General features: G+C 41.7%; 1 long non-coding RNA gene across 3 annotated transcripts; it reads left to right on the forward strand.

The window, feature by feature from the left end:
- Positions 1 to 29: 29 nt before the first annotated feature.
- Positions 30 to 27178, forward strand: LOC102482031 (uncharacterized). Of its 3 annotated transcripts, none has more exons than XR_003548486.1 (4): positions 30 to 233; positions 17079 to 17148; positions 19303 to 19351; positions 27096 to 27178. It is a non-coding gene; the product is annotated as an uncharacterized LOC102482031 (long non-coding RNA). The 3 variants fall into 3 exon arrangements; XR_001369980.2 differs by lacking the exon at positions 30 to 233 and adding an exon at positions 4978 to 5014; XR_333757.2 differs by lacking the exon at positions 30 to 233 and adding an exon at positions 8912 to 9179.
- The last annotated feature ends 31 nt before the right edge of the window (positions 27179 to 27209 follow it).

A 27209-nucleotide genomic window follows, 5' to 3' on the forward strand; every position in this document is an offset into this window, starting at 1 on the left:
CGTGTGGGCTCGTCCGGCCCTACCGCGAGCAGCTGGGTCAGTGGCCTGCCCGGGACCTCCTGTCCGATTCTGAGCCCTGGAGGACTCGCTCCGCGCACGGCCTGCCAGCCCGTTGTGAGGTCGAGGGCCCCTGCGACAGACGCTGCGGGGCTGGGGTCGGCGTGCCGCGGAGGTCCTGCTGCCGCGCTGAAGAAGTCGTTTTAGTCCGCCGCGTTATTTAAACCCCTACACAGGTTCGAAATCGATGGTAACCCCCTAGCTACGTATTTATTCTCTTCTCTTACCCCCTCCCCAAATGTGAGTACCAGCTTCTGACCCATTCGGGGGGGGGGGCAGGCAGACAGGAAAGCAAGTCATCGGGACTGGCAGTAAATATGTAGGTGTACAGAGGAAAGAACGGATGACCACTCACTCCTGGTTAATTATAAGATAAATAGGCTTTTTCCAGCACGCACAAAAAAGGCAAGGGATAGCAGATCCAGACGTAAAGGACTGCGGCTCAGGGACAAATGATTTGTGTCGAGAAGACTGAGTAGTAATTACAGGTTTTAAAAGTTCAACCCTGGGTTGCTGAAGATGAGGCCGGAGAAACAGGTAGGAGCTACTTGCTAAACCGCCTTCCGTGCTGAGTGAGGCCATGCGTAGAGGGAGTGGCCCTGAACAGATTTACTAGTTCAGCTGTTCTGTTGGTGGAGAATAGATGAGCTGCAAGGAGGAGTGAGGCAGGCAGAGCTTATGGACAAGGGGCTACTGCAGAATTCAAAGAGAAAAAAGATAAGGAGCTTTGTGTGAGCAGCAGTGGCTGTCTAAAGAAGATAGATTCCTAAAATACCAAGAGGCACGATCAACTGATCCATGATTCCTGGGGGCAACTGCAGGGTAAGAGAATGGAGGTGGCAGTCAATGATGCCTTCTTTTGCTTTGGGAGAGGCAGGAAATAAAGGTATATTTTACCAAATGAGATCACGGAAAGGGAGTGCAGAAAAGGCGTTCAGCTTTGGACCTGGCAGCTTTGATGTAAGAGTGATCCTGTCTATTGGGAATTACTTGATTCCGGAGCTCTAGGGAAGAGCTGGGCTCAAGTTAGAAACACCACGGGCTTACATTACCACATCCAAGCAGACTCCAGCCTCACTTCATTTAGCACAGTTTTAAACCCTCTTCTTTCTCCCAGCCTTTACTTAGGAAAATTAAAATTTTACATGAAAAAGATCTCCATGTGGCGATACGTGCCTCTGTATAGATCAATACTGTAATGCAGTATAAAGACTGTGAAGGTCAGGATCACCAGAAACAGGGTGGGAGGGATAACTAGTATAGCATACATAAAATGAATGATCTTCTAGGCTGATGTGTGAACAAAAATGTTCCTACTTTAATCATTGACAGTAACAGTCTGGTCACAAGCCAAGAATTGAGGTGGGTTGCACACATACGGACCTGAGAACTGGACTGAAGATGAGGTCTACAAGAGTGAGCTATAGGAACAATGAAAGACAGCCTCACACCCATTAGTCAGCTTGTGTCTGCATTGCCTCTTGGTTCATAACTATGCTAACCCAGCATAAAGCAATCAGAAGTAAAAAAGTTCATTTTGAGCAGAGGCTTGGGAAAGCCACGAATAGCCAAAGCCCTATAAATAGCTCCAACCTCAAAGACTAATTATTAGTTCTTAGTCTATTACTGTAAAGCAGTATTTTTGAACACACACACATAAATCACCTTTATTTCCTAGATTATTTAAATAGTCTCTTTTTTTTTTTTTTGGAGAGGTTTTTGCTATAGGGTGTGTTCGCCAGAAAGACACAGACAGAGAGACAGTAAGCGAGAAATCACCCCCCAGGGGGGATGGCCACACTGCAGTCCCTTCTCCATTCTCCTCTCAGAATCCTGGGCATGCACACACGCACCTGGCATGAGTTTAAACCGCTGGGTCCGGGACTCAAACTGGTCGATTACATGGGAGTCCAGCGTCATAGCCATTACGCTAACTGCTGGTCCCAATAGTCTCCATTTTTCTATAATAAAAATATATTTAGGTATATTAAACAATCATGTAATAGATATACCAAACTGAAAATGAAAATAAATTTGAGTCCCTTTTACATCAGTTGATCACCATATGACCCTAATGAAGTCATTCTCTATGCCCTAGTTTCTCTGACTATAAAATAGAGATATTCATTACTTCCTATTAGCCTGCCTTTCAGAGATATTATAAGAAACAACAATGTTTTAAAAACTCTTTTGAGGTACTTGGATGAAAAATCATAATTTAAAGTAAGTATTAATAATTGGCACAAATAACCAGTAGAACTCAAGCATTGCTAAATTTATTCTCTGAGCAACTCAACATGAAGAACACTATTTTAAATACACTTAGATTTCTTCTTGTGAATTTATTTTTTATTTCTTCTGATCAAGGCTTCCATATTAATATAGTATATTAGTGAACTAAAAGGAGAGAAGTTTTAGTAACCAGAATTCCTATGTTCACAGAGCTAGTACATGTTTTGGGGGGAAGTACAAAGTAGGTAAAGTTTTGTTGGGATCATGTATTAAAATTAATGATTATTATTTAACTGAAATTTTGTATTGAAAACATTATTCCTGAGCTGACTCCATGGCCTGGTAGTTAAGGCAGCCAGATTCCACATGGCTAGCCCTGCAGTTTGAGTCCCAAACCCATGTGCTGGGCATGTGTGTGGATGCCCCCAAACCCCAGCAGGATGGAAAAATGGCGGAGAAGGGACTATCGTGTCCATTCTTCATGGGAGTGCTTTGTTCCTCTGTCTGACAAGCTCATGTGCCCTCTGCCAAAAAAATTTTTTTTTAAATTACTCCAGTCCTTATAAAATAAGAATTTACAATCAGTTACATGGTTGTCTGAAACATTAAGGTGTATCTTCTGTGTATTTCCTGCACATGGGGCAAAGATTACTTTGTTTTATTTTATACTTTAAAATTGGTAGGACCATTGCTTCTGTTGCCTGCTTCTCTTTAATCAAGCTTGCAGAGACAGGCTCAAGTTATGTGATGCACATGGCAGTCGCCTGTGTGATTCCATACTGAATGTGTCTGGGTTAAATATTCTCGATGACCTCTGTTGTGGCCACTTTAGTGAGAATAGGTTATGATGGGGCTAGCAGATGTCATGATGGTTAAGGCACTGGACTCCCACATGATCAGTCACCATTCCATTTCCAGACCCAGTGGCTTTAATATCACACCAGGTGCATGTGCATGCCCAAAATCCCAAAAGGAAAATAGAGGAGAAGGGATTGCAGCCATGGCCAGACCCTGTGGAGGGTGATTTCTCACCTTCCCTTTCTCTCCTGCAAGAGCATGTGCCCTATACCAAAAACTTAAGATTTTTTAAAAAGAGACTGGAGTTTTGACAAATTAGATCTTTGTACTCCTCAGCTTCATGTCTATCCTTGCAGACCATATACATCATTCTTTTTCTGTTAGGGTTCGAGGATAGGGCTGCTAGACCAGTGTTTCCCAGATGCAGCTGCTCATCAGAATCACCTGTATAGATTTAAAGGCAATTATTCAGTCTCAAGTCCCATGCTGACCATAGCCAGTTAGAAAGGTTTGGGTAAAGCCCAAACCATCATAACTATAACTGCCCTCTCTTGAATTCTGGTGGTAGGTCAGGTTTGGGAAGTTCTGGTTTCAGTAATTTGCCCAAAATCACATGGGACACTAAATAGAAACTAGCTCAAATTTTGAGTCCAACTTAAATATCCTTTTATTGAACCTCTACAGTCCTTTTACTGACTATAAATGATAGAGTAAAATGGAGAGATAGGAAAAAATTGAAATTTTTGTATTTCTTTTAAAAATCGTATTCTGTTTAATAGCCTTAACAGTAAATCAGCTAGTATCTGTGGAATGCTTAGAATAGTATCTAGTATATGATAAGTACATATAAGTGTTAAATGAGTAAGAGTCCATTGTCTAATTATAGCATTCATTTGCCCAAAGTTAAATTATGTAAAATTGTATTGGATATCAACATTCTCTATGTAGGAAAAACTGTTTATTAATAACGGTAGAATTCTTAGCCTTAATTTGACCTGGAAGTCCTGAATTAGTATAGCTGAACATCTATATTTTTAATTTTAATATTTTCTGATATATTAGAAATATTAATAATATACTTATTAAATAAGATGTTGGATTTATAGCTGTGTAGTACTTTTATATTTGCTCATTTAAGATGTACTTAAGGTACATGAGTGGAGCTGTTTTACATTGTTCTCTTACCACTGAGCTAACTCCAAAATTGATACTTATTTTTATGTAATTAAATGTTCATTTTTTAGAAGCCATTGCCTGCTTGGATTGATCTTCCAAATGAAATATTTCCCTTGAACGAGATAATACATGTGCTTGGTTCTATTTAATTCCTCTGCTTCTCTGCAAGTTTCTTCACAGTTTTTTTGATGTTGAGTAAGTTTTGTACTTGTTAATTATAAATAAGATTATGCATTTTCATTATTAGTGAAGGAAGAACCCAATTTAATGCTTTGATACATTTTGACTATTGCCTTTGGCAGTATATGTCACTGTGAAAATTGATATTCACTTCAGTTTTGTTTAATTTTATCAAATGTATCCTTTTTCAGAGGAATTACCACACACCCGGCACCAATTTCTGGAGTTCCCATATTTTTTTAATATGTATACACGTGTTGTATTATTCTGTGTATGTATACACAGAATAACTTCCTCTCTTCATGCAAAATAGCAATTCAGATTTTAAATTACCTCTCTTGTCCATTAATAGACAAATGGATAAAGAAAAAAATGTGGTTGGGCCAGTCAGTGTGGCATGGTAGTTGAGGTGGTTGGATCCCTCATGCTGACTCCACAGTTTGAATCCCAGATCCAGTGTCCTGAAAAACATGCAGGCATTCACATGTGTGCCCAGATCCTGAGAGAAGATTGGAGGCAGTGGAATTGTGGTGTGGCCATCCCCTGAGGGTGCTTTCTTTCTTTATCTTTGGTGAGTGTACTCAACCTATAGCAAATTAAAACAAAATAAAATGAGATAAGAAAAGTGGTATGCGAAAAGTGGTATGCCCATACAATGGCATACTATGCATCCATTAAAAAGAATGAAGTCTGGTCATTTGTGGTAAGATGGGTAAACTTGGAGGATATTATGTTAAGTGAAATAAGCCAAGTACAGAATGAACTATCACCTGTTCTCCTTATATACAAATTAGGGGGGGAAATGACCTCATAATTGTAGTGACATCAATATCACTTATCATAAGGGAAATACAAATCAAAACCTCAATGATTTTGAGGTTTTGCCATACCAGCAAGTGGTATGGCAGCTAAGGTGCTGGGCTCTCACATGGCCGCCCACAGTTCAAGTCCCAGACTTGGTGGCTTGAAACTCATACCAGGGATGTGTGCATCTCTGCCCAAAATCCCAAGAGGAGAGTGGGAAAGAAGGGATTGCAGTGTGGCCACCCACCCGGGGAGTGATTTCTAGCTCTTTGTCTCTCTCCGTATCTCCAGTAAGCATATGTTCGCTAAAGCAAAAGATGCCTTACTATAAGATTGCAGTATAGACTCAACAAGTTAAGTCTCTCCCTGCTCTAAATCTAATTTTTGCAGTGCAGCCATCTTGATCTGGGAGGCAAATATGATATAACCCCTCCACCTAAACTCCTTTAGTAATTCGTAAAGCTCAGGATGGACTAGAATTACTTGTTCACTTTTCTTACTAGGAGAGGCAAGAACTCTGTTTTATGTAATGTTATGATTCATATATTGGCTCAATATTGTCTTTTAAATTTATTTCTTCCATGGGCAAGAGAAAAACAGACAGAGATAGGGAGCCCAAACAGAGTATTCACACTGTGATTTCTCCCAGTCTCAGCAGCCTTGGGTCGTGGGCACACATGCACCTACACAATTAGGGAAGTCTTCAGGACACAAACTTGGAAGCTTCCCATGTGGGTCAGTCTCACTGTGTCAGTGCTAGTGCTGAGCCATCTGGCCTCTGATTCTTTTTAATGAATAAATCATGGGAAAACATTATAGCACAAAGGGTAAATGCCCTCTGTGTTAAGCAGAATAAATTAGGTTATCCTGTAGAAATAGAAACGTCAAAATCTCAGTGGCTTAACATCACAAAAGCTTATTGCTTGCTCAGCTACAACTATTGGGTTGTCAGAAAAGTAAGGATGTATTTTTCTATGCAAAAACACATAACTTCCCACAACCCTATAGTTTGCTGGGATTCCTTGCTCCTCGGTTATTCGGGAAGACACCGAATGGCAGATTTCCGTAATCACTGCAGCCAGGGACAGCCAGGCAAATCTTGTGTTGACTTTTAAGGTGACATACTTGCCCTCATAATTCACTGACAGGGTGACTCACATACCATGCCTGTTCAAAGTCTGTAAGCATGGCCACATTCCCAGGACAGGACACATAAACATCTGTATGCACCCAGGTGATGTCACACCCTTGGTCATAGTGAAGACTTTTTTTTTAGAATTATTTTATTTAATTTTATTTATTTTAATTTGACCAGAGAGAGAGAGTGAGAGAGATGGAAAGTAAGAAAGCAAGCCACCAGGTCCAGGACTCTAACTGTAGTTGGCCATGTGGGAGCTAGTGCACTTAACCACCACACAACCTGCTGGCCCCAGTGAAGACTTTCAGTTGTGTATGACATAAATCTGGCTCAATCCAGTTTAAGGAGTGATAAGAGAACTATCACTTCATTTTAAAAGGGAATAAGAGAAAACTGCAGGGCTACAGATCAAGCTCTGCTCTGCTGAAAAATACTATCTTCCACCATTTTATAATCCTAGAGACTTTTCTAGCCACACCAGAATGATTTCAGAAACCAGAGCAGTCTGTTGAGGAACAACAACTTATAAGAACTTGGAGAGGTTTTTGCTATAGGGTGCACGCCCTCACCAGAAAGACAGAGAGACAGAAAGCAAGAAATCACCCCTCGGGGGATTTGAGTCCCAGACCCGGTGACTTAAACTTACACTAGGCGCATGTGTGTGCATACCCAAGATCCAGAGAGGAGAATGGAGGAGAAGGGATTGCGGTGTGACCATCCTCCTGGGGGGTGATTTCTTGCTTTTTCTCTCTCTGTCTTTCTGGCAAGTGTGTGGGCCCTATAGGAAAAACCTCTCAAAAAAGAAAAAAAAAAAAAACCCACAAAAACAAACAAAAAAAAAAAAAAAAAAACCCAAAAAAAAAAAAAAAAAAAACAACGGAAAAAAAAAAAAAAAACAGAAAAAGAGTAGATCATAAAATTAAAAAAAAAAATACTGCAAGTGTAGACTGTAACTAATTTTTTTCCCCGTAATTTTGCTTTAGTCTCCTCCATTAGAGAATGACTGATTGTCCATATGGCCACCAATATCACCTAATCCTTAACACTTCATCTGTCCTACCACACCAGAGAGGTCTAAATGTTGTAGTATCTAAGTCAATTTTTAAAAATTGTCTACTTTTACCCTTGTAGCATTATTAACCTTTGTTGATTTCAGGATTTCATTAATTAAATTATTTTTGCTGACAGAAATAGAGGAATCATGGAAGGGAGAATATAAACTACAATCTTTGGATTTAACCAGAAGATTATCAAGGATTTCAATAGAAATGGAATTAGAGTAGAGGAAAGTAAAAATAAATAAATAAATTTATTAGTTCTCTATTGCTGTTGTGACCACAAACTTAATGGTTCAAAACAGTAAAAATATATCATCTTACAGTTCTTTAGATCTGAAGGCTAAAATGGATCTCAGCAATCTGAGATCTAAATATCAGTTGGGTGTGTCTAGAGGCTGCCTGACTTTCTTGACATGTGGCCTTCCTCCTTCACCTTTCTTTTTTCTTTTAAAGTTTTTGCCGCAGGGCACATGCGCTCTAGTGACAGAGGGGGAAAGTGGGAAATCATGGCAAGTATGGCCATGCCGCAATCCTTTCTTCTCCTTTCTCTTCCTGGGCTTTTGGGCATGCATGCACACATGCCCAGCATGATTTTCAGGCTGCCAGGTGCAGACCCAAACCATAATGAGTCACGTGGGAGTCCAATGGCCACTGGACTGGTCCCCTGCTAGTCCCCTATCTTTCACCTTTAAGGCCAGTGACACCAGACCAAATTGTCCTCATGATGCCAGTACTCTAGTTCTCACTTCCAATTATTCCCTTCTTCCATGCTTAAGGGTTCTTCAATTTTTTAGTGCCATGATGGTATCATGTCTGAGATCCTCTCATTTGCTCCTAAAGCAAGATAGAAAGAAAATATTGGACACACCCTTATACTGGACACAAATATAGCAACCGGATGTTCTCTGTATCCTACATTTACCTGGTTCACCCACAGTGCTTAGCAGAAGTCACCAGGGTGGGGTAGATTTATGCAGCACAGAATGACGGCTTCATTTCCTCCTTTTGTTCTCGCTATGAGCCAGGATCACTGTCACAGAGCATAAGATTACAGTCCTCTGTTTCTTTGGAATCTGTATGAGATTTCTCCATGTTAAACTAAAAAATTAACTACATGTGGGTGTTAAATACACTAGCATTCTCTTTTTTCGCTTGCCAGAAAGAAATAGAAAAGGAAATTAAGAAATCACCCCCCGGGAGGTTGATCACTCTGCAATCCCTTCTCTATTCTGCTCTTGGGATTTTGGGCATCCATGTACACACGCCCAGTGTGTTTTTCGAGCTGCTGGGTCAAAGCCTTGAACCATGGAGTCACCAGATGGGATCCAGCCACCTCAACACTAGCAGTTTTTTCTTTGCTAAACTTGATTAAATTAAATTTTAACCTAAATCCCAAATGTCTCTTGGAATTTTTGAAACAATTATTTAAAAATATAATCTATAGCCCTCTTCTATCTATTCTACTTCTGACTCATTGAGCTTAATTTTTCTCCTTTTTGAGCATACACACAAAATTAAAGTGGTCTAGACCAGAGAATTGCTCAAATACAGTTTTTCCATGACTTCTAGAAGTGGGATAAAACCCACCTGTTCTCACTTTTTAGGAAAACAAATAGCTGAGATGAATGAATAAAAACTGAAATAGAATGAGAATTTAATTCATCTTCAAAACCCAGCAATAAGTAACATAATTACTGACTGCTGTACTGAAAATGGAAACCAGAGTGGTCATACAGGTACTTGAAATAAAGTGTCTTCTTAATTTCTTTTTTTTTTTTTTAATAGTCAGAGGGCATATGTACTCAGAGAGAGAGAGAGAAATGAGAAAGCACCTACATGACCAATGGGCATGGTCACATCACAACTCTTTTTCTTTCATTTCTCCTTCCCATCAGGATTTTGGGCACATATGCACATGTGCCTGGCATGGTTTTCTTTTTCTTTTTTTTAATAGTCAGAGGGCATATGTACTCAGAGAGAGAGAGAGAAATGAGAAAGCACCTACATGACCAATGGGCATGGTCACATCACAACTCTTTTTCTTTCATTTCTCCTTCCCATCAGGATTTTGGGCACATATGCACATGTGCCTGGCATGGTTTTCTTTTTCTTTTTTTTAATAGTCAGAGGGCATATGTACTCAGAGAGAGAGAGAGAAATGAGAAAGCACCTACATGACCAATGGGCATGGTCACATCACAACTCTTTTTCTTTCATTTCTCCTTCCCATCAGGATTTTGGGCACATATGCACATGTGCCTGGCATGGTTTTCTTTTTCTTTTTTTTTTTTTTAATAGTCAGAGGGCATATGTACTCAGAGAGAGAGAGAGAAATGAGAAAGCACCTACATGACCAATGGGCATGGTCACATCACAACTCTTTTTCTTTCATTTCTCCTTCCCATCAGGATTTTGGGCACATATGCACATGTGCCTGGCATGGTTTTCTTTTTCTTTTTTTTTTTTTTAATAGTCAGAGGGCATATGTACTCAGAGAGAGAGAGAGAAATGAGAAAGCACCTACATGACCAATGGGCATGGTCACATCACAACTCTTTTTCTTTCATTTCTCCTTCCCATCAGGATTTTGGGCACATATGCACATGTGCCTGGCATGGTTTTCTTTTACTTTTTCTTTTTTTTTTTTTTTTTTTAAGCTTTTGTCATAGGACATGTGCAGTTGTTGGAACAAGACAGAGAGGGAGAATGTGAGAAATCAACCACCTAAGTGGGATAGCCACACTGCAATCCCCTCTTTTCCATTTCCTTAATGGGATTTTGGGCATGTAGATACACAGGCCTGATGAAATTTTTTTTTTTTTTTAATGTTTGCCATATGGAGTGTGTGCTTGCTGAAGGGACAGAGTGAGAGAATGTGAGAAATCACACACACACACATACACACACACACACACACCCAGTGGAGGGATGGCTGTGCTGCAATCTTCTCCATTTTCCTCTTGGGATTTTGGGTACATGTGCCCAGCATGATTTTCAAGCTGCCAGGTGCAGGATCCCAACCACATGGGAGTCCAGCACTTTAACCACTAAACCATCTGCTGACCCAACCCAACGTGATTTTTAAGCCATAAAGTCTGGAATATGAACCGTGGTTGGCCATGTGGGAGTCCAGTGCCTTAACCACCATGCCACTTGCTGGGCCCTCTGGTATGGTTTCTAAGCCACCAGCTCTGGGCTTAGAACCGCAGTTGGCGAGATGGTATCCAGCCTTCTGTGCACTGCACTGAACTACTGAGGTACAAGGCCAGCCCTGAGAGTATAATTATCACTAAACGTGTATTGCTTCACATTTTTTTAAAATAGATTTTTGTCTTAGGGCACACACATTCGCTGGAGAGAGAGAGAGATAGAGACAGTGAGAGGGAGAGCAAGAAATAACCCCCTGAGGGTCATACTGTAATCCCTTCTTCATTCTCCTCCCAGGATCTTAGGCACGCACGCACATGTATCTGGCATGAGTTTCAAGCCACCGGGTCCAGGATTCAAACCACAGTTGGCCATGTGGGAGTCCGCAACATAATTGCTAAACAATCTGCTGGCGCCACTTTCACACCATTTTAAAGTTGAAAAATGGTAAGTCAAACCATCATAAGTTGGAGATCTGTGTGTGTGTGTGTGTGTGTGTGGAGGGGGGGGTGAGATTTGGCTCATACAATAATAGGGGTTAGGGATTATCTGCAGTCAGTAAACTGGAGACCCAGGAGAGCTAATGGTGTAAATTCTAGTCTAAAAGGCAATAGGCTAGAGACCAAGAAGAACTGTGATATTGCAGTTCAAGTCCGAAAGCAGGAAAAGTCTAATGTCTCAGCTCAAAGCAGTGAGACAGGAGGAGTTCCTTCTTGCTTAAGGAAGGGTTTGAAATTTTGTTCTATCCAGGCCTTAAAACTGATTGGATGAAGGCCACCTACATTAGGGAGTACAACCTAATGTGGTCTACTGATTCAAATGTTCATCTCATCCAAGCACACCCAAATATCTGGACACCCTGTGGCTGAGTCAGGTTGATACCGAAAATTAACCATCGCGAACTATGAGATAGGATGGCAGTCCACGAGTAAGTTACAGGCTATATTTAAAACTTCACTTTGACTTGATCTGGTTTCCCATCCAAAGCAAGTGCCTCTCAACACCATACTAAAAAGAAACAAAAACAGGGCCAGCAGGTGGCATGGAAGTTAAGTGTGGGAAGCTGCACACCAGCGAGTCTGCCAAGGTTTCTCAGAGAGCAATTACCATGATTGGTTCCCTTCCAAAAACCTGACCTTCGAAACCTTGCTCTGATTGGCCACTAGAATCCCTCAAATTTGCATATCTGGCACCTCATGATTGGTCCAAAAGCAACCAATCATAACCCACCGTTAACAACCAATCAGGGCCCACCGTTTACAACCAATCACAGTCCACCATTTACAACCAATCACGACCCACCGTTTACAACCCACCAGAGTGTATATAACCATGATGCCTGGCCCACAGTAGCCAGACGACACAGACGACCGAGATGACGACAACAACCAGGAAGACGACAACTGAAGAGCCTGAAGAGCTGAAACACCGCGCAGTCTCCAGACGACCCTGAAGATCCTGAAGAGCTGACACTGCATCATCTACAGACGACTTGGGAGACCCTGAAGAGTTGTAACACTACATCGTCTCCGGATGACCCTGAAGAGCTGTGACACCGCGTCATCTCCGTGCTGCTCACAGTAGACGACGCGACACTGCATCGTCTCTGCTGTACCGTGCTTCCCACAATAAACGGACGACACTGTCGTCTCCGTGCTGTAACACTACGCCGCTTGTCCCGGCTCTCACTCCTTCACTCAGGAAACCTGTTCGGCTGTCCCCCGGGTCGGGACAGTTAAGACACTGGATCCCACATAGCCAGACCGCACAGTTTGAGTCCTGAACCTGGCAGCTTGGGCATGCACACACATACCCGAGTCCCTAGAAGAGCCTAAAGGAAAAGGGACTGAACTGTGGTCATCCTTTCTGGGGAATAATTTCTTATTGTCTTCCTCTCTTTGTCTCTGGCGAATGCACTTATAGCAAAACTAAAAGCAAACAAAAAAACAAAAACCACATTTTCTTTGGCTGTACCTTCAGTCATGCTTAAGGGCAGCTGTAAATCCATAGGTTTATTTAAATGTCTGCTGTCTTAATTCAGGTCTTTAACTGCTTTTCTCCTGGCCTATTGGAATAACTCTTTACTTCTCTACTTCCTGTAGCCCTCCTGTCCTCCACAACACTGGCAGAAAGATTGTTCTAAAACACAAGTTAGATCATGTTCTCTGCTGTCCTGCCTCCACAGAAACGATTGGTTCCAGTCTTCGACTCCATGTCATCTCCTGTGGGTACGAACCAAGTGCCTCAAATATCAGCGACAGTAACACATGCAATTCCCTAAATAAATTTGGTCCTCTGCATTCATGGGTTCTTCCTCCATGGGTTAAACCAACCATGGATTCAACAACAGTGGGTCAAAGATGCTGTTGATGTATACTACGTAGTTAGACCTATGATGGCTGCTTCTGTTTTGAATATTTCCAGACCTTTTTTCTTATGGGTAGATTCTACACAATAGCTTAAGAACTGTTTACATAGTATTTACATTGTTTTAGGCATTATAAGTAATACAGAGATCATTTAAAGTACAAGTGGGAGGTTACCCAAAGCTCATATGCAAATACTGTAACATTTTATTAGGTTGTCAGGAAAGTCATGATATATTTTTCTGTTTTTCTGTACAAAAATGTGTCCGACTTTCCTGACGACCCAATATACAAGGCATTTGTGTATCTTCAGGTTTTGGCATCCTTGGGGGGGTCCACAAAACCACAAATACCAAGGAACAACGGTAATCTATGTCCTTCCAAGTATTAATATTTGTTGCTGTAATTAGCATAAATATTTTTCATTGTCAAGCCATTATGGGGCCAGTAGGTGGCATGGTAGTTAAGGCACTGGACTCCCACAGGGCCGATCATGGTTCAAGTTACACACCTGGCAACTTGAAAAATCATACCAGGCACATGTGTGTGTTTGTGTGCCCAAGTCCTAAGAGGAGAATGGAGGAGAAGACATTGTGGCATGGCCATCTTCCTGGGGATGATTTCTCACTTTTCCTCTCTCTTTCTCTCTCTCTCTCTCAGATGAGTGCATGTGCCCTATGGCAACACCCTAAAAAAAAACATTATGAGCCAGCCCATGGCCTGGTGGTTAAGGCAGCTGGATCCCACATAGTTGACCCCATAGTTTAAGCCTCAGGTTTGGTGGCTTGTATGTGCATGCCCAAGATTTTGAAAGGAGGGAGAAATGGAGAAGTGATTACAACATGACCATGCCCCATAAGGGGGTGCTTTCTTGCTTTTTCCTCTCCCTCTCTGTTTCTCTATGTCTCTCCAGTGAGTACATGTTGCCCTCCAGTAAAAATTAAAACAGTAATAATAAAGCCATTACTCTTTCTCCCAGATAATATTTTTTTCCTCCGTGTTTTCTGAGTACCTCCTACATTCTACATACTGTATTGTAATCTTTCCTCAGTGTTGCTCCAATACATTGTAAGCTCTTTGAGAGCCTGAACTGATGTTATTGAATTCTAGATCCTCAAGATTTAGTACAATGCTAGACACATCATAAGTGCTCAATATGCATTGAATGAACAACATTCTACAGCAGCAGTCTCCAACCTTTTAGGACCACAGACTGGTTTTGTTTTCAAAGACTGGAGTGGGGAGATAGGATTTAAGTGATTACATTTATTGTGCATTTCATTTCTATTGTTATTATATTGTAATGTATAATGAAATAACTATATAATTCACCATAATGTATTTGCAGTTGCTCCCCAGTGCTAGCATCACCACCTCAGCTCCTCTGCAGAACATCAAGCATTAGATTCTCATAAGGAGTTTACAACCACTATGTCATCTGCTGGTACCAGGAGCATACAACCTATTGTAGATCCCTTTTATGTGCAGTTCTCAATAGGGTTCACACTCCTGTGAGAATTTAATGCTGCTGTTGATGTGACAGGAGGCAGAACTCAGGCATTAATATTAGCCAGCACTGGGGAATGGGTCTAAATACAGATGAAGCTTCACTTGCTCCACTGCTGATCACCTCTTGCCAGGTAGCCTAGCTCCTAACAGGCTATGGACCAGTACCAGTCTGTGGTCCAGGGATTGGGGACTCCTGTTCTATAGAATTTTTTTTTTTTTTTAATTTTTGCTATAGAGCCCATCCACTCACCAGTAGTGGGGGGGTGGGAGGGGTTGAGAGAGAGAAAGTGAGAAATCACTTCCCAAGGGGGATGGCCACACTACAACTACAATCCCTTCTCCTCCATTCTCCCCTCGGGATTTTGCACATGCACACACATGACCCTGGCTTATCTCTCAAGTCACCGGGTCTGGGACTCAAACCATGAAGTTAGCTATGTGGGATCCAGCAGCTTAATCACCATCCCACTGGTTGGCCCTAGGATAACATTTTACTCTCCCAGTCTAGATGAGACTTCCTTAAATTCATCCATGTTCCTTTTTCAAAAAAATTTTTTGCTAGAGGTCACATGTGCTTTCCAGAGAAAGACAGAGAGAGAGAGGGAAAGGTAGAAAGCACCTTCCATGATGCAATCCCTTCTCTTTCATCTCTCCTTCCCTTCTGGATTTTGGGCATGCATGCACATGTGCCTAGCATGTTTTCCTAGCCACAGAGTCCAGGACTTGACTATGTGGTTGGCCATATGAGAGCTAGCTGCCTAACCCACCAGACTGAAGGCTGACCCCATGGAAGACCTTTTTATCTAGACAAGGGTATCTTAAATGTCTATGAGAATTTTATCCACTGTATAGATGAATAAAGTGATAGAATCAGCCTGGCTTTTTAAGGTCTCTTTTGAGTTTCGTTTCTTTTTTTTAGATAATTATTTTATTTAACTTTATTTATTTTATTTATTCATTTATTTATTTGTTTTAATTTTACCAGAGGGGGACAGAGTGAGAAAGAGAGGGAGAGAAAGTGAGAAAGCAAGCCACCAGGTCTGGGACATGAACCGAGGTCAGCCACGTAAGAGTCCTATATCCTTAACCACCATGCCACCTGCTGACCTGAGTTTAGTTTCTAAGACTCAACCTGTCAAAACATGATCACATTGATCAAAGAAAACAACAACAACAACAAAATAGAAATCCTGAACATATAGTAAAGAACTACCAAGAATCCAAAGAACTGATCAAAGCATAGACCCTGTCAGAGTGAGACAAGAGGGGACTAAGGCAAGGGACATTCTAAACACTTACAATAAAACAAACGTGCTTTTATTCTCTCAATGGCCTTTTATTTCCTGTAGGAAGCTAAAGATCCTCACATCTCTTGTGGAGACCCCTACTGGATGAATCTCTCCAGCAACAAGAGCATTCAGATGATTATTAGATCTTTTTCCCTTTAACTTTTCTTTAAAAATAATTTTATTAACTTTATTTTAATTTGACCATAAAGGGACAGAGTGAGATAGAGAGAGAGAGGCAAAGCGAGAAAGCAAGCTTCCAGGTCTGGGACTCTAACCACGGTCGACCATGTAGGTGTCCAGCACCTTTAACCACCACGCCACCTGCTGGCCCTCTCACCTTAACTTTTATTCTGTCCCTGGAGTCTTGTCGCCAGGTATGTGTGGGTATGTGCCCAAAATCTCAGGAGGAGAATGGAGAAGGGATTGTGGTGTGGTCATCCCCCTGAGGTGTCATTTCTCACTTTCCCTCTCTCTAGGTCTTTCTCTGTCTCTCTCCAGACAATGCATGTGCCCTGTGGCAAAAAAATTTAAGTTTTTTTAGAAAAAGGGCTGACAATCTTTGACTACTCTAGTCACTTATTGCCTTAAGTAATTTTTGTAGTAGTTTTCCAGTTATCGATAATGCTTATTTGTTTCTACTTTAATTTTTGTTTTGTTTTTGATAAATAATTTTTCAAATTGGAAATAATTTAGCTATCCCTGAAACAGCATTTGGGGTTTAATTTGCTCTTTCTTTGACATTTGCTAATCTTAAGGAGTTGTTTTTACTCATCATTCTTTTGTAATTTTTTTAATCAGCTATTTTATTTATTGGGACTTTTTTTTTAATGTGAGGATAATAATTTCTTCATCTTTTTTTGTCTGTTTTATTTACAGTAATGACTGTAGCACCTGGACTAGTGCCTGCTAAAAGTTGGTGCTTACTAAATATGTGTTAAATGAATGAGTGAAAACTTTAAAGCAAATTATTATTTTTTTAACCTCCCAACTCCTAGTACTGGTTCTAATACACACACAAATACTTTTTTTTCTTTTATTGAAATCAACAAAATGCTTATCATGCTCTCAATGGAAAAAAATTATCACTAAGATGTTTTTAACATTCTAAAAGAATTATTTTTAAAGTAAATTGTCTCAAGTCCCCCTTGTATGATTTGAGAATTTTTTTTTAATGTGAAGAAAGGACTTCTGTATTTAAATTAGTGTTTTTCTTAACTACTGCTCAGAAGAAGATCACCCATTTCGATCAGTAATTCTGTCCCTAGCCTTCTTGTTTTCCATAATTAAAGGTAATTTACTTAAGTACCTGACATCTCCATTACAGAATACTCTCCAGTTTCCCAGGAGGCTGATCAAGGGCAATTCCAGGAATCCTGCTACAGTAGCTGCAACCAGTAAGCATTTAGAGAAATGCGGCCTTATTTCAGGAAGCAAGGTTTGGAGGAGTAGACCAATGATGAGGTCACACTATCACCACAAGAGACCAAGACTATGACTCACCAAAAGTCCCTTTGCAAACCTTGGGACTTAGAGGAAGAAACACCTGACATGTGTCACTAATAAAATATGCACGTGTTCCACTTTACAGTGTGTGATTATAGAAGCAGGAAAACTCAGGACACAGGGCACATAGTTTCGGTCTATCCCAGTCGTGTCGACATGAAAATTTCATGTGTGTATTGTTGGGGCTCAGAAGACAATACTCCAAAGGTCAGTGCACTGTTATGCTGACGGGCCTGAGGGGGCCTCAGAATCCCTCTAACCGTGTTTTGTTCCCTGCGGCCACAAGCACTGAAAGAGATTCTGTGACTGAGAGGAAACTTCTTTCCAGTACAGAAGCAATTGTCTTAAGCCCCTTCCTAGGAATCTCCTCAAGCAACCAGAGACAAGGAGACTAAAGGTCTTCATATCTCAGGACACTCAAACCAGGCAGGCTTTCGAATTGTTCTTCTGTGGGTAGTTCTGAAATCTCAACAAAGAAACTTTATTTGCAAAAGATAACCTGTGTTTCTGTGCAGTTTCACCCCTCCTGTAACTTAGGGGTCCCACCCAGCTCTCAAAGAAAATAATTTACTAACCATTGTCTGAGCATTGGACCCATTTATTCCCCCATCTCCTTCTCCTCTATGAGGAGGTATTTAGGCCTTAATGATCTAGCCTCTCTTTGAGTTCATATTTTGTATGACTTCTATGTACACATGTATATGTTAAAATAAATTTGTGGGATCAGCAGATGGTATAACGGTTCTGTTGCTGGACTCTCACGTAGTTGACTACAGTTCGTGTCCCAGATCCAACGGCTTAAAATTCATGCTTGGCATGTGTGCGTGCATGCCCAAAATCCTGAAAGGAGAATGGAGAAGAAGGGATTGTGGAGTGGGCATCCCCCCGGGGGTTGGGATGATTTCTTTCTCTCTCACAAGTGCATACGCCCTACAGCAAAAAAATCCTCTAAATAAATAAATAAATAAATTTGTATACACTTTTTCTCATTCATCTGCCTGTCAATTGATTTTCAGCCATCCTTTAGAGGAGTTTGGGAATTTCCTTAGCCTCTTCTACACAAATGAATTTTTACTGAACATATACTACATATTTAAGTATTTTGTATATTATTACTAAGTGACTGCATTAAACATAAACTAAAGTAATACAGTTGAGATTCCCAACATAACTTATTTTTCATTCTTTTAGTTGCTGAAGATATATGAAATGATCATTTACACTAATCTCATAGAGCTGCCATGAAATTAAATGACTAAAAAGTTATAACTATTGTTATTGGACAGGGATGCTGAGCTTCATTGTGTGAAATTGTTGCTTCTGTGATGATATTCAGATTCTTGGTGTTTTAGACAAAGAATTAAATGAAACACATCAATGGTGAGAGGAAAAGGTGGTTTATTAAGCATAAATGGAGTACACTTCTGAGAAGTAGGAGCTGGCCTGAGCAAACAGAAAAAGAGTGGCTCAAAAAACCCTGGCAATTATATTCTGCGAGGTTTATTATTTTTTAATCTTGGTTGATCTTTGGCTGGGTCCACTGATTGTTCCCATCTCGTTGGCTCTATCAAATGTGGCTTCATCGGCTAGACATCCCTCCTGGAAGTCTCCTGCCTGCATTACCTTGGATGGGATTTTCTGCCCTGGCCAGTTTTTCTATATCTAGCCACATGGGCAGATACTCCAGACCCCTTTCCTCCTTTCATTTGCTAGCTTCCTCCTGCCCCCAAATCTTCAGTTCTTTAGATCCAGATCTCTAAGGTTAGAGACCAACCCTGAGACACAGAATGAGGCCATAAACACGAGTAAGCAGGAAAAGAGAAGTTTTTAATAGAAAGGTGAAATTGTATTTTGCTTTGTTTTGTTTTATGGAAGAAGAACGCACTCCAAACCAGAAATGCGTGTGAGTGGGCAGCTGTGAGAGGACAGCTGGGCTGGAAATGGGGTCAGGCATTACTTTTATGTGGGGATCTTGTCATGGATATTTAGGAGCAGAGATGCGTCATTGTTGCTGACTTCTTCTATCTGTTTTGCATACTTCTCAGGTAAGAAAGCTGGTTACCCGATGACACGCACTCAGTATGGACTTTGAAGGTATGAACATCCACATTGGGACAATTCTGCCCTGAGTGGGAAGTAGAGTACTGACCAATCATCCCAGTGAATTCCCGTGTGCATGTGCAGAACCCAAAGAGGGAAGAATAAAGGTAGATAACCTCTCCTTTCTCGGCACGAGGGGATCTGGCTGCAATCCCCAGGAACAGTGATTGACATGTCAGATGTCCCCTTTGCTGGCCATTGGGACTCCCTGCTCATAATGTACCTATAATGCTATCAAGTACTGAAAATATGAAAAGTACCACCTATTGTTTTATATGAACTAAGTTCGCTTACTCTCAGAGAGTGATAACATTATCTCTATCTTTACAGAAAATGAGGAGCTAATAAGGATAAACCCATATCTGTCTGTCTCCAAAGCTGTCCTCTTTTTTTTTTTTTTAAGAATTATTTTATTTATGGGGCCAGCAGGTAGTGTGGTGGTTAGGGTGCTGGACTCCCACGTGGCTGACCATGGTTCAAGTCCCAGATCTGGTGGCTCGCCTTCTCACCTTCTATCTCTTTCTCTCTCTCTTTCTCTCTGGTGAGGCATGTGCCCTGTAGCAAATTGAATAATAATAATAATATGAGACCAATAAATGGCATAATTGTTGCATTATTGGACTCCCATGTATCCGACTGTGGTTCGAGTCCTGGACCCAGTGGCTTAAAAACTCACACTGGGTGCATGTGCATTTGTACCCAAGATCCTGAGAGGAGAATGAAGGAGAAAGGATTGTGGTGGCATAGCCATGCCTGCCCCCACCCCCCCGGGGAAGGTGAGATGTGATTTCTTGCTTCCTGTCTTTCTGTCTCTCTGTAGGGTACATGCCCTATAGCAAAGATCTCTTTTGGAAAAGAAAAAGATAAATGAAGTAAATAATTTTAAAAAAGACTTATTTACTTCATTTCATCTATCATTATTATTATTTAATTTGATTAGAGAAAGACAGCAAAAGAGAGGAAGAGTGGAAAGCAAGCCACCAGGTCTAGGACTTGAACCATGGTTGGCCACGTGGGTGTCCAGGACCTTAACTACTATGCTACCTGTAGGCCTTCAAAGCTGTCCTCTTAATTACTTTGATCTTTAGCAATTTCTTCTCAGGTCTTTACACCACAGTGCCCATACTGGTTCTTTCCACAAAGCTTAATAATATTTCATATTGGTGGACCTTTCTCCCTTTCCTTCTTCTCTACCTTGTTGCCAGGGATAACCTACTATACTAGTCTGCGAGGGCTGCTACAATAAAATACTGTGCTATGTTCTAACAGTTCTGGAGGCTAGAAGTCAAGGTATAGGGCAGGTTTGATTCCTTCTGGGGCCGATCTCCTTGACTGGCAGATAGCTTTCTTCTCCTCATGTTTTTACATGGTCATCTTTCCGTGTGTGTGTCTGTCTGTCTGTCTGTCTGAGGTCTCTTTGTCTGTTTAAACTTCCTCTTCTTACAAAATATCAGATAGCTTAGATTAGGGCCCTGCCTAAAGACCTCATTTAAACTTAAAAACTTATTTATTAATTTATTGCCAGAGGGTGCAAAAGCACCCCTAGTAAGACTCCATCAGACCACAATCTCTTTCTTCCGTTTCTCCTTCCCATTAGGATTTTTGGGCATGCATGTATGTGTTCACAATGTGTTTCTCAAGCCTCCAGGGCCTGGGTTCAAACCACAGTCAGCTATGTGAGATCTGGCTCCCAAGGGAGGGCCCAAACACCTCTTTAAGGACCTAATCCCTAGATATGGTTACCTTAGGGTGCATGCCCTCCCCTAGAGAGACAGTGAGCGGGAGAAAGTGATAACTCACCCCTCAGGGGGGTTGGCAACACTGCAATCCCTTTTCTTCCATTTTCCTCCTAGGATTTTGGTCATGCATGCACATGTGCCCAGTGTGGATTTCAAGCTGCCAGGTCCGGGACTGAAACTGTGGTCAGCCTTGAGGGAGTCCAGTGCCTTAACCAACAGGTCACTGCTGGCGCAATATGGTTACATTCTGAAGTATGGGGGTTTAGGATTTCAACACATGAATTTGGTGGGAAGAACACAATTCAGCTGTAAAACCTACCAAGTAAACCACTTTGCTTGAAATTTTATTTCATTTTTGGGTTGAGTAAGTGTCCCGTCCCTGTTCAGGCGCCAGGTGTCCCGACCCAGGGGGACAGCCGAACAGGTTTCCTGAGTGAAGGAGTGAGAGCCAGGACAAGCGGCGTAGTGTTACAACACGGAGACGACAGTGTCGTCCGTTTATTGTGGGCAGCACAGTACAGCACAGAGACGATGCAGTGTCGCGTCGTCTACTGTGAGCAGCACGGAGATGACGCGGTGTCACAACTCTTCAGGGTCGTCCGGAGACGATGTAGTGTTACAGCTCTTCAGGGTCTCCCAAGTCGTCTGGAGACGATGCAGTGTCAGCTCTTCAGGATCTTCAGGGTCGTCTGGAGACTGCGCGGTGTTTCAACTCTTCAGGCTCTTCAGTTGTCGGTGTCCTGCTCGTTGTCGTCTCCTCAGTCGTCTGTGTCGTCTGGCTACTGTGGGCCAGGCATCGTGGTTATATACACTCTGGTGGGTTGTAAACGGTGGGCCCTGATTGGTTGTAAATGGTGGGTTATGATTGGTTGCTTTTGGACCAATCATGAGGTGCTGGATATGCAAATTTGAGGGATTCTAGTGGCCAATCAGAGCAAGGTTTCGAAGGTCAGGTTTTTGGAAGGGAACCAATCATGGTAATTGTTTGCTCTCTGAGAAACCTCGGCAGACTCGCTGGTGTGCAGCTTCCCACAAGTAAGCACAAACTAAGATACAAAATATGGAAGCTGTTCTACACCTAGGGCTAAATGTTTCCTTACCATTTTTGTTGTGCTGGTCTATTGACAAGGACTTCTTTTAGTTTTCATCTATCTTAAAATGATTTTATTTCCTTTTTCTTCTTGAGGGATTTTGAAAAACAGATATTAATTTTTATAGCATTTCGGTGCACAGAAAATTGAGCAGAAGGTACAACAGGTTCTCATATACTCCCTGCTCCCACACCTGCATAGACTCCCCATTATCTATATCCTCCACCAGACTGGAATTGTTTAACTCACACTAATACGCCGTTATCTCCCGAGTCCATAGTTCATGTTAGGGTCTACTCTTTTTATATTTTATATCTTATGGGTCTGAACAAATGTATAATAGCATGTATCCACCATGATACAGAGCATGTTCATGACCCTAAAATATTCTGTGTTCTATATATTCATAAGTCCCTTCCCCACCTAACTTCTGTCAGCTGCTGATTTTTGCACTGTCTTCATACCTTTTCCTTTTCTAGAATGTGAAACGGTTGGGATCATGCAGTACATAGCCTTTTCAGATTGGCTTCTTTCACTTACTAATATGCATTAAGTCTCCTCCATATATCGTCATGACTTGATAGATCATTTCTGTTAGCACCAAATAATATTGTACCACTGCTGTGCCTCTAGGGTTTTATCCGCTCACCTACTGAAGGCCATCTTTGTTTCCTCCAGTTTCCGGCCATTATGACTAAAGCTGCTGTAAAAATATACATGCCTGGGACAGCAGTTGGTATATGGCTATGTCGCTGGACTCTCATGTAGTCGACCGCAGTTTGAGTCCCGGACCTGGTGGCTTAAACTGATGCCAGGCGCGTGTGCATACATGCCCAAGATCCTGAGAAGAGAATGGAGGAGAAGGGATTGTGGTATGGCCCAGCCCCCGGGGTGATGATTTCTGGCTTTCTGTCTGTCTCTCTGATGAGCACTCTCGCCCTATAGCAAAAACCTCTCAAAAAAAAAAAAAATCCTTATCTGGTAATTGGAGTACATGAAGCATCCTGGGGTTGGTCTGTAGTGATGATCTTTTCTTTGAGTGTTGGTCACAGTTTCCTACTTCTTATGTCTAATAATCTTGCACTGTGTCCTGGACATGGTGAATAAATGATACATTGTAAGAACTCAACATTTGATTTTTGTTTAGTAGATGGTTAACTCGGCATAACTCACTCTGAACTCTGTCTCCTTGATCTTGCTCAGGTCTTTTAACCTGGTATAGGCTGCTTAGATTCTGCCCTGTATATGCACTGTGCCAGAGTCAGCCAGATGTTTTCAAGTAGAATTTATACTCATGATCTGTGCTCCTCGTTTGTGGATCTCTCCTTCCTGGAAAAGTCTCCATTACATTCCAGCTGTTGTTGCTCCAAACTCTAACTTAATATTTAACCTATGGAATTTCAACTTTCTGAGTCTTAGCTACCTTGTTTGATTTTGACTGAAGCCTGCCCTCAGGTAGAGACATTAGAAATGGAAAACAAATATAGTGTATTTCATTTCTTTTAAGTGTTGATTTCTGTTCATTTTATGCCTGGGTTGCTCACTTGTCAATGTTTTCATATAACTGTTCTGTTTTGTTTGGGTTTAGAGTTTATAAGTGTTACTTGTGGAATGATTGGTCTGATATGTGACACTGCACCATTAATGGAGGTAGGATCTCTTTAAAAAAAACTACTATAGGGTAAGTGCAGACAGAAGAGAGAAACAGAGAGAGGGAGAGAGAAGCTAAGTGAGAGAGCGCTCTCCGGAGGAGTACAGCCACACTGCATTCCTTCTTCTCCATTTTCCTCTTGGGATTTTGGGCATGCATATGTACATGCGCAGTGTGTTTTTTCAAGCTGCCATTTGGCTATGTGGGATGACTACAGACACCTTAACCACTATGCCGTGGCTGGCCTATGAACCTGATTTTTATTTTCATTATACAGAGTGCATACATGTGCATGTGAGGGGGGAGAGAGAGAAATATAAAAGCACCCTCAGCAGGGGCTCATCATGCCACAGTCCCCTTTCCCCAGCCCTCCAGTTTGTCAGGATCTTAGTGTCTATGTGTGTGTTGTCATGTTTTCAGGCCAAACTAGAGCTCCAACTCTGTGGTAGGTCACGTGACTTCTAGCACTGCAGTTACCCACTGTCCTAGGCTGGGCCTCTCTTTTCTTTTCTTTCTCTTTTTTTCCCTTTTTCTTCCTTCCTTCATTTCTTTTCTTTTTTCTTTCTTTTTTTAAACTGGAAGGTGTGTGTACTTGCCAGAGACAAAAAGAGAGAGAAGAGAAAGCACTCCCCATGGAGAATGCTCATGCTGCAAATCTCTTGTTTTTCATCTCTCCCTCCTTCCAGGATTTTGGGGACAAATGTACATGTACCTAGTGTGTTTCTCAAGCAGCCAGATCCAGGACTCAAACTGTGAAATTAGGCATGTGGGATCCAGTAGCCTTAGCCACTAGGCAATGGAGCCAGCCCATCTCATTTTTTCTTCAACTAAGAAAAATCTGCTCCGTATCTAGACATTGGTATTATTTATTATTATTCTGACTTTTATTTTTGCCAGAGGGTGTATGCACTAGCTAGAGAGAGAAAAAGAAAGGAGAGGGAGAAAGCTTCTCCCCACTGGGGGTTGCTCATGTCACAATCCTCCTTTCTCCATCACAGTGAGATGTGGAGCACACAGGCCCAGGCATAGTTTTCTTTCTTTTTTTTTTTTGGAGAGGTTTTTGCTATAGGGCGCGTGCGCTCACCAGACAGACAGAGAGAGATAGAGAGACAGAAAGCGAGAAAGCACCCCCCAGGGGGGATGGTCACGCCGCAATCCCTTTTCCTCCATTCTCCTCTCGGGATCGTGGGCACGCATGCACACGCGCCTGGCGTGAGTTTTAAGCCACTGGGTCTGGGACGCGAACTGCGGTCGCCTACGTGGGAGTCCAGCGACATAGCCATTATGCTAACTGCTGGTTCCCTAGTTTTCTTTTTTATAAGAGAGAGATTTTTGTTATATTGTATGTGTGTTTGCCAGAGAGAGAGGGGAAAAGTGAGAAATCACCTTCTGAGGGGATGGCCACAACACAATTTCTTCTCCATTCTTTTCCTGGGATTTTGGGCACATGTGCATACGTAGCTGGTGTGAGCTTCAAGCTGCTGGGTCCAGGAATAGAACCAGGATCAGCCATGAGAGGATCAAGCACTTTAACCACTACACCACCCGCTAATCCTGAATTGGCATATTTTTCAAGCCACTGAGGCCAGAATTTGAACAGTACAGTCAGCCACATGGTATGTAACTCCCTTTCCACTAGGCCATGAGGCCAGTCCTATATTTATTTATTTACTTATGTATTTATATTAAATCCATTGCCCTCCATCGAAACAGATTTTATATTTTTAAACCTTTTAAATATAAACCTTTTGGAAAGCAGATCATGTCCCCATCATGCTGAAGTTTTCCCCTAACTTTCTACTGAAAAGAAGCAGCCACGTTCCCTTTTCTCCTGAGCCTCCATATCAATAGGACTGTCTTTGTCCTGACTTACCCTTTAATTCTGTTCCTGTGGGTGAGTGAGTAGAAACATTAGAGACTAGGAGATTTTTTCCAAGGTTAAGGACATTCCTGGGAACATTTCCAAGCATTCCATTCAATTATTCTCCTTTTATTGATGAGGATTTTATACAGAGTTTTTTCTGGAGGCTTGCACAGTAAGTTTCTGAATAAAGGGGATTTAAGTTCACATCCAATGGCATAACCTGAGAGAAGAAAGGATTATCACCCTGAGAAATGAGGCAGAGGAGGTGGATAACACTGCAGAGGGACTCAATCAGGCTACATAGTCGACTCAATTCAAGAAACCTTTACGTGCCAAATTATGTTGACCTAGGGGAAAACACACTGGAGAACACTATAAATGGCATAAGCACTTTAAAAATTAAGGTATAATTTACGTATATGTATTGTTATTATTTTTTTAGGTTTCTGCCATAAGACACGTGTGCTCACCAAAGGAGACAGAAAGGGAAAGTGAGAAATCCCTGGGGAGTGGGAGAGATGGCCATACTGCAATCTCTTCATTCTCCTCTCAGAATTTTGGGCGCATACATACGTGTGCCATGATTTTCAAGTGTGATCTTCAAGCCAGCAGGTCCAGGACTCCAACCAGGGTCAGCTGTGTGGGAATCCAGCTGCCCTAACCACCATGACACCTCCTGGCCCTTGTATGTATATACTTAAATGAACAATTATCTGAATGAATGACTAGAGTCCCTAAACAGCTTTCTGAGTAGCTACATAAGCCTCCCCCTTACCTGCAGCTTGGCTTTCCAGTTTCAGGTATTGTCACAGTTTGGAGTAAGACTCAGGAGCCGGTCACCTCAGGAGACAAAGGAAAGTGTATTGAGAGAAACAGTGCCCGGGATGTGAAGCTGGTGGCGTTCAGCCCACCCTACTGAGGGCACGTGCTGCGTTTATATGGGAGGGGTGGAGGGGCAAGTCATGAACATGCTGGGTATTTTGAGTAGTTTACTTGCCTTGCAGGTAAGCTAATCTCACTTTCTCACAAACCTTGCAGGTCCATATATGGGCATTGGTGGGTATTGGCTGCCAGTAGGGGAGGGTTCTGGCCAGAGGGTTCAGGCCAAAGGTCGTTGTAACCATCTCTTTATTTTCTGATGGGAAATTACCTAAAGATATTTTGAGATAAAGGAAGACTACATTCACATCATTTTTATTACAGTATATTGTTATCATTATTCTATGTATTATTAGTTATTGCTATTAATTTCTCACTGTGCATGCTATATAAACTTTGTTATAGGCATACACGTATTGAAAAATCTCATGTGTAGGGTCGGTAATGACTGTTGTTCCAGGCATCCAGTGGAACGTGTTCCCCACGGATGAGGGCCTACTGTGTTCTATTGCAGATATGAAGTGAAATGGTGCCCTCTCCTCCTCCTCCCACGTACCATTATTGGAGATGCCCGGGGCCTGTTCAGAGCTATTTATGGTGGCAATAAACTGTTACATCGGTAAGGTCA

This window comes from Tupaia chinensis, unplaced genomic scaffold, assembly GCF_000334495.1.
Source record: "Tupaia chinensis unplaced genomic scaffold, TupChi_1.0 Scaffold000088_1, whole genome shotgun sequence".
NCBI classification, from domain to species: Eukaryota; Metazoa; Chordata; class Mammalia; order Scandentia; family Tupaiidae; genus Tupaia; species Tupaia belangeri.